Source organism: Vombatus ursinus, unplaced genomic scaffold, assembly GCF_900497805.2.
Source record: "Vombatus ursinus unplaced genomic scaffold, bare-nosed wombat genome assembly UNPS02014777.1, whole genome shotgun sequence".
Lineage (NCBI taxonomy): Eukaryota > Metazoa > Chordata > Mammalia > Diprotodontia > Vombatidae > Vombatus > Vombatus ursinus.
Genome location: NW_020954555.1, coordinates 2,132,869 through 2,141,038, shown reverse-complemented (window position 1 = coordinate 2,141,038; position 8,170 = coordinate 2,132,869).

The window sequence follows — 8,170 nt, the reverse complement described above, 5'->3', positions numbered from 1 at the left end:
ATTTAAAACTCAAAAGCTTATGGAAGTGATTGTTGATAAATCAAAATAAATAAATTAAAAAGAAGACTCTTGTCTGCCCAGGCAGAGGGATGGTCTTATCTTTCTGCTGCCCCAAATAAATTGCTTCTAGGCTAAAGTCCACTCCTAGCAGAAGTGGTATCTTAATGTGTTCTGAAGGATCAGTAGGGTTTGGTCAGGCTGGGGGGAGGAGGAAGGCATGGAGAGTTTCTCCAAAAGCCAGTTATCAGATGGTAGCTAATATTGTAATCCTGATTTTGAGTGAAAAGGACCAGGATGCATAGGAATGGATAAAACTCAGAGATATTGCAAAGAAAGCCTGACAGGAGCTGGTAACAGATTGAATGTGTTCAGTGAAGGAGAAGGGAGGACCAAAGAAGACTCCCAGACTTTCAACTTGAGTGACTGGGAAAATAAGGGTGCCACTAGCAGCAATGGGCAAGATGGCTTGGGAAGGCCTTGGTTCCCAGAATCTCCAGGCCAGGGCAGGTCTAAAAGACACCTTCTGATAGTAGGTCCTCGGAATGGGTCCTCTTTCTCCAAGGGAATAGGAGAGGTCACAGGATCACCTAGAACTGGAAGGGACCTAAGAGGCCATTGGGTCCGATCCCTTCATTTTACAGATGAGGAAACTGAGGCCTAGAGAGTCTAAGTGACTTCACAGAACCATAAATCTCGAGCTGGAAGGAACCTCAAAGTCCGTCTATCCAAACTTACTTCTTGGTTAGCTAAAGAAACTGAAGTTTAGAGAACTGAAAAGAACGACCCAAAGTCACACAGGTAGTAAGTGGCAGAGCCCAGGACTTGAACCCAGGTTCTCTGGCTCTCCATGTGGCACTCTTTAGGTAGTATGGCATAGTGGATAGAGTGCTATGCTTGGCATTAGGGAAGCTGAGTTCTGAAACCCACTTCAGAATTTAGGAGCTATGTGACCAAGGGGAAAAAACCACTTAATCTCTTTCTGCCTCAGTTTCGTCATCTGTAAGATGACTGACTGAAGTCAATCAACAAGCATTTATCAAGGGGTTATTATGCACTAGGCACTGTGTGCTAAGCCCCTGGGGACACAAAGGGAGGCAAAAAAACAAGCCCCCTACTCTTAAGGAAATACATTTAAATGGAGGAGAAAACATGCAAACAACTATGTACAAACAACATATATGCTGTGTAAATGGAAGGTATAAAGAGGGTTGTAAAAGCAGAGATAACCCCGGCTTCTGGGCAGTGACGCTCTGGGCCATCTCCTTGCTTGGGTGCATTTCCCTGGGCATCTGTATTTGAATTCTCTGCTCGGGTTCCCTGTCACTCTTTCCTTCCAAAATCCTCAACTCCACAATCACTAGAGAGAGCCAAGTCTAACCCCAGCACCTAAGCCTGTGCTATCCTAGCTCTGCTTTTATAGAGGGAGGAGAGAGATCAGTTTCCTCTTTAGAGCTATGAGCAAGGAGTACTGCCTTTCTGATCCTACGGTTCAAATGCCCTACCTTGCTGATAGTGGTAACAGGCTGAGAGATGAAAGACTCCCAGAGGTCATCTCCCTGAAAGCCTTCATTCATTTGCCATATGCTTGATAAAATATAACACCTGTTATATTTTAGGCACCAGAGCTGGGAGGTGGGGGTCAGGGGGAGTACAAAGAAGACTAAGACGTGCCTCTGTCTCCAAGGAAATCAAAACCCAGTAGGAAGATTAGAAAGGTACACAGATAAATATAATAAAAATTAAAATTTGATAAGTAGAGAGCAGGAGTACAAAGTGCTAAGAGATTAGATGAGGGATCAGACTCTTTTGAAATAAAATCAGGGACCTTTTGATGTGAGAGTTGGCACACAAAAGCCTTTGAAAGAGCATTTGGACCATTAGAAAAGCAGAGTTTGGAAAAGAAATGGGAGAGGAAGTTCCCAACATGTGGGGGGGAGGAGCCTCGGCCTGCCAACAAGAAAACCACGCTATTCCCAGATACTTTCTGGATAACCTAATTTTTAATGTGGTTTCACAAGTTGGCTTTCCTGCTAGGAAAGGATATTTCCTCGCTATAGATGATTAAACAGCCCTTCTGACTCTCTTTCTGGGAGCTGCAGCAGTGTGAGCCAAAACCTGATTCCCCCCTCCCACTTGTCCAGCCAAGATGAACACAAACAATCTTGACCTTCTATGTTGGAGGACAAAGACCTAGAGTAGATAGGGTAACCCTGCATTCACCTAAAAGTCATTCCAAGTTATAGCCAGTCGACTCTTCCCACAATTGTATGTCATGGAATCAAAAAATCCCATCATCTCAGTATCCATTTAATAAAAACTTATTAACTGCCTACTATGGGCCGCACACTGAGCTATTTGATGGGCATACAAGAACAATAAAAATGAAACAGTCCTTGCCCTCAGGGAGGTTACATTCTCTCAAGAAGAGACAATGCATAAACAGACAAATACCAAATTATACAAAGGAAATACAAAGAGACAAGGGGGAAGCACTGAGAACTGGGGGATCAATAGAAGCCTTGTGTAGGAGGAGATGGCAGTCAACTGAGCTTTGCAGAAAGCTGGAGCTTCTAAGAAATAGAGATACGCAAGGAGTACATTTCAAGCACAAAAGGGATAGGAGATGGAATTTTGCGGAGGAGAAACAGCAAGAAGGTGAGTATGGCTCAACTGTAGAGTGAACGAGAGGGGAAGTAACATGCCCTAACCTTGGAAATGGCCGACTGGCACCATATTGGTAAAGGCTTCAAATTCCAAAGAGAGGAGGGTTTATTTTTGTCGTTGCTTGTTTGTGTGTTGGGGTCTTTTGTTTGTTTTTCATTCTGGAGGCCTTAGGGAGCCATTGGAGAGTTCTGAGCATGCAAACGACATGAAAACACCTATGCTTTAGGAATTTCAATTTGCCAGCTATTGACAGAGGGAGAATGGTTTGGAAAGTTAGTCTCTGTGTTGCCCAGTTATTGCAGATTAATCATAATCTGGGAACACCATGAATGTGAATAACTCACTACTTTACAGGAAGGTAGTATCCTTGACAATAATAGCTAACATTTATGTACAGCTTCCTATATGCCAGGCACTTCGCTAAGCACTTTACAATTATTATCTCATTTGATACAACAACCCTTGGAGGCAGGCACTGTTATTATCCCCATTTTACAGTCTTTTTTTTTTTTTTAAGGCAATTGGGGTTAAGTGACTTGCACAGGGTCACACAGCTAGTAAGTGTCAAGTGTTTGGTCTGAGGTCGGATTTGAACTCAGGTCCTCCTGACTTCAAGGCCGGTGCTCTATCCACTATGTCACCTAGCTGCCCCATATCCCCATTTTACAGATGATAAAACTGAGGCAAACAACGGTTAAGTGTCTTACCCAGGGTAACACAACTAGTAAGTGTCTGAGGCTGGAATTGAACTCAGGTCTTCTTGGCTCCAAGCCCAGCATTCTATCCACTGTGCCAGCTAGTTGTCAAAAAAGAAACTGATTCTATACTAAATAAATGAATGGAAATGGAAAAACACAGAGATGTCAGCAGGTGATAGGTCAAATTAGTGAGGTCAGAGACTCCACGCTCAAGGTTTTAGATTACAAGGAGAAAGTCCTGAAGCATCTGAGCAAGAATGGCCAAGAAAGTAGCAACATTAAAGAGGAAGGAAAAGTCTAGGCTAGGCACATCAAAATTTCGTGGGAATAGTGTTTAGGAGTTTTCATTTTTTGAAAATGTTTTTTGAAGAGTTTTCATTTTCATTCTGAAAAGAGAGGCACCAACCAGATAGCGTATTTTAAACAGATCAGGGGCAGAGGAACCAATGAAGTGTCACCATAAATACAGCACCAGGCCTGGAGTCGAGAAATCCTGAGTTTAAATATAGCCTCAGACGTTTACCTGCTATATGACCTTGGCCAAGTCACTTCACTTCTCTCTGTCTCAGTTTCCTCATCTATAAAATAGGGATAATACTAGCACCTTCCTCCCAGGGTTGTTACGAGGATCAAATGAGATAATATTTGTAAAGCACTTAGCACAATGCCTTGGCACATAGCAAATGCTACATAATGCTATATAAATGCCAGCTGTGTTACTGCAAAAATACAGGTGAGAGTTGATGAGGACCTGAATTAGGATCCGTGTTTCTATCAGCAAAGGGAAGGGGACAAATGGTAGAGAGACTGTGGCCACACTTGAGGGTCACATGTGGCCTTGAGGTCACAGGTTCTCCACCCCTGTTCTAGGACTTTATAAGATTACTCAGAGAGTGTATGTAAGGATCAAAGAGAAGTGAGCCCAGGACAAAGGCTAAGGGTGTATCCACATGTAGGAAGTCGGACGTGATCCAGCAAAGGAGATTGGGAAGAAGGGACCAGCCAAGGAGGTAGAAAACCAAGAGAGAGTGGCATCACCCAAAATGCAAAGAGGAGTACATATCCAGGAGGAAAGGGGGTCAGCAAGCAGTGTCAGATAGTGAAGAGAGGCCAAGAAGGAGGAAGGAGAAAAGAGGTCCTGGAATTTGGTCATTAGAAGGGCACTGATAACTTTGGAGGCAGCAGATTCAATTGAATTATTAAACTGGATGCCAGAAGGCCAGGGGCTGCTAAATGAGGGAGAGGAGAAAAAGTGGAGGCAGCAAGTGGAGATGGCTTTTTTCTATGAGTTTAGCTGTTGAAGGAAGGGCATAGGATAGATAAAGGAAGGTATAGGATGGTAGATAGCTTGAGGGGATAACTGGGTCAAATGAAGGTTTTTTAAGGATAGAAGAGAACTGGGAATGTTTGTAAAAGGAAGGGAAGGAACTAATAGATAAGGAAAGATTGAAGACTAGAGAGAAAGGAGATGATTATGAGAACAACCTGCTCCCATGGAAGGGTTAGAAGGGGATGGAATCCAGGGTATAAGTAGAGGGGATGGTCATGGAAAAGAGGAAAGGTGAGCTCTTCATTAGAGAATGGGGCAGGGGCAGCTAGGTGACGGAGGAGGACCTGAGTTCAAATCTGGCCTCAAACACTTGACACTTACTAGCTATGTGACCCTGGGCAAGTCACGTAACCCCACTGCCTAGCCGAGAGAGAGAGAGAGAGAGAGAGAGAGAGAGAGAGAGAGAGAGTGGGGCAAAAAAGGAGGGAAGCAGAGACCTCAGAAGTAGGGAAGTTGGTAAGAGTGGGTTTGGGGAAGAAAAATCAATGCTGTTCTGGTCATATGGAGATCAGGTGCTCATGGGAACTCCAGTTGTAAAATGCTCAATAGGTAGTTAGTGATAGGTGACTAGAGCTCAAGAGAAAGACTATGACTGGCTTTTTAGATCTTTGATGTTCACTTGTTTGGGTCGTGTTCAACTCTTTGTGACCTCATTTGGGGTTTTCTAGGAAAAGATCCTGGAGTGGTTTGCCATTTCCAGCAGATGAGGAAACTAAGGCTAACAGGGTTAAGTGACTTGCCCAGGGTCACTTGGCTAGCAAGTGTCTGAGGCCGAATTTGAACTCAGGAAGGTGAGTCTTCCTGACTCCAGGTCCACAGCTCGATCCGCTGTGCCAATCAGCTGCAAAGCTGACTATCTAGCAGTCATAGATTGAGATGATAGTGGAACCTGTAAGATTTGATGAGATCAGCAAGAAAGAGTGTGGAAAGAGAAAAGCAGAGAGGTCCCTGGTCAGACCCTTTGGGGTAGATCCACATTTACAAAATGGGATATGGATGATTACCCAGCAACGGAGACCGAAGAGACCAAAGTCAGACAAACAGGAAGAGAAGCAAGGGGAGTGGCGTCATCAAAATCCGGGGGGGGGGGGGGGGTTAAAAGGGAGCTCAGAGTATCTTCCCTCTAAGATTACCTTTGTCTACTAGTCAATATCTTGTAGGTACACACTTGTTTGCATGTTGTCTCTCCCTTAGACTGGGAGCTCCTTGAGGGCAGGGATGGTTTTTGCCTTAGCACAGTGCCCTGCACATAGTAGGCACTTAATAAATGCTTGTATCAAATGAGATGGTAATTGTAAGGCACTTAGCACAATGCCTGGTACACAGTAGGAGCTCTATAAGTGTTAGCTATTATTATTGTTGTTGTTGTTGTTGATTCATTGACTAATGTCTGCCTTGTTCCACTTTGTAGCCACAATCACCTGCCTGGACACATTCATGTTAGAGGACTTTTTGCCTCCTGTCAGGAAGGAAAGATCTGCACAAAGGGACAGGCAGCCACGTGCTTACAGTGACTGCCGGATAAGTGGAGATGACACCAGGCAGTCGCCCTGCCCTAAACCTAACTTTTGGACCAGCTCAAAGATGTCCTGACTTGATTGTAGCAGAAAAGGAAAGAGGCTGAGACATTAGCAGATGCCACTTTTTGTATATATGTATGTATGTATAGTATAGTATATACATATGTATGCATGCAAGCATATATGTATGTATATATGCATTGTGTGTGTGTGTGTGTGTGTGTGTGTGTGTATGTTCAGTTCTGGCTCAGCAATTCCTGAATCCAAAGGCAATGAGAAAACTCATGGTCCAGGGCATCCACACTAAACTTACTTGCCTGGACACAAGGGGCTGGACTACTAGATAAACTTCTGAGCCTCCTTCTAGGTAGAAGATCTAAGCATCTATGCTGTTTGCCTTTGGGATGTTTTGTATGATTTCAGCTCTGTTCATTTCGTTCTTTTTGGTGCCTTCATCTTCCTCTTCATGGACTGCTAAAGACCATCCAAAGTTTCTTCCCTAGTGGGAATGTCAGATGTTGAGAGGCAATATGGTGGGCCATAAAGATGCCTACCTCCTACTTTGTGTGGCTACTGCTACTGCCTCTAGTGGACTCTACTATGAAGTGTAGCGGGGGAGCACGTCCAGAGGCAGAAACTAGTCAGTCAGTCAACAAGGCTGAGAATCTAGGGGTCTGAGTTTGGGCCTCAGCTCTGTCCCTTACTTTCTTTGAGATCCTGAGAAAGGCCTTTAACATCCCCTGGGCCTCAGTTTCCTCAATGGTAAAATGAAGGCACTAGACTAGAGCAGGAATCCAGGCTACCCCTGACTCCACCAGACTGCCAGAGGGGTCCATACACTATGATCTCCAACGTCCTGCTTTGGTACTCTATGTCCTAAGACCTTTCACCTCTAACACACTATAGTACAGAGTCTATGATCTTTTGTGTTTTAATGTGTCTTCCGGCTCTGATATTCCATGTTTTAAATGCCATGCCCTCTGGGAGCTTGTTCTAAGACAGATACTTTAACAAAGTCATAATAATAGCTAGTATTTATATAGCACTTTAAGGTTTACAAAGCACTTTAGAAATATTATTGCATTTAATCTTCACACCAACCCTATAAGATAGGAGCTATTATTATTCCCATTTCACAGATGGGGAAATTGAGACTGAGAGGGCCACAAAGCTAGAAAGGGTCCAAGGCAGGATTTGAACCCAGGTCTATCCTGACTCCAAGTTCAGTATTCTAAACACAGTGCTACCTAGCTGCCCTATGAACAGAGCAGAAAAGCAACAGTACACTGAATAAGGGAATTGACTCCCAAGCAGGCTGGTGCTTGGTTGAATGACCAAGGACACAGAATATAGAACACTTACATTTTTTAATAAAAGGTCCTGCCTCTGGCTGTGAGGGGTTCTTTTTGAAGAGGCAGAGGGTTGGGCTGAGCTGAACACCGCCCTGCAAGCTAAGAGAGATGCACAGGCAACCTTGACCTAGGCAGAGCTCTACCATTTTGAGAAGAAGAATGGCCAATGGAGAGAGAATGGAGTCACATGGTCAATAACAAGAACTCAAAGCCTGACTCTAACTTCGAGCAACAGGAGAACCCTTTATCAGCTCAGCTAACTGGGGGTCTCCTCTAGAACGTCCTGGTGTCCCAGCTTCAGGCTACAGTGAGAAAAGAGGTGATTCAGGGAACCATGCCAGTACAATTGGAGGGGCCTTGGAACATGGGAATGTTAGAGCTGGAAAAGCCTTTAAAATATACAATGCAAGAACTGGGAAGGGCTCTTAGAACAAGTCAGAGTTGGAACACAGAATTTCAGAGGTGGGAGGGCCCTTGGAACACAGAATGTCAGAGCTGGCAGCTCCTTTAGAACATAAACTGTCAAACCTGGAAAGGCCTTAGACATCATATAGTCTAACCTCCTCTTTTTATGTAGGTAGAAACTGAGATCCCGTGAGCCAGGTG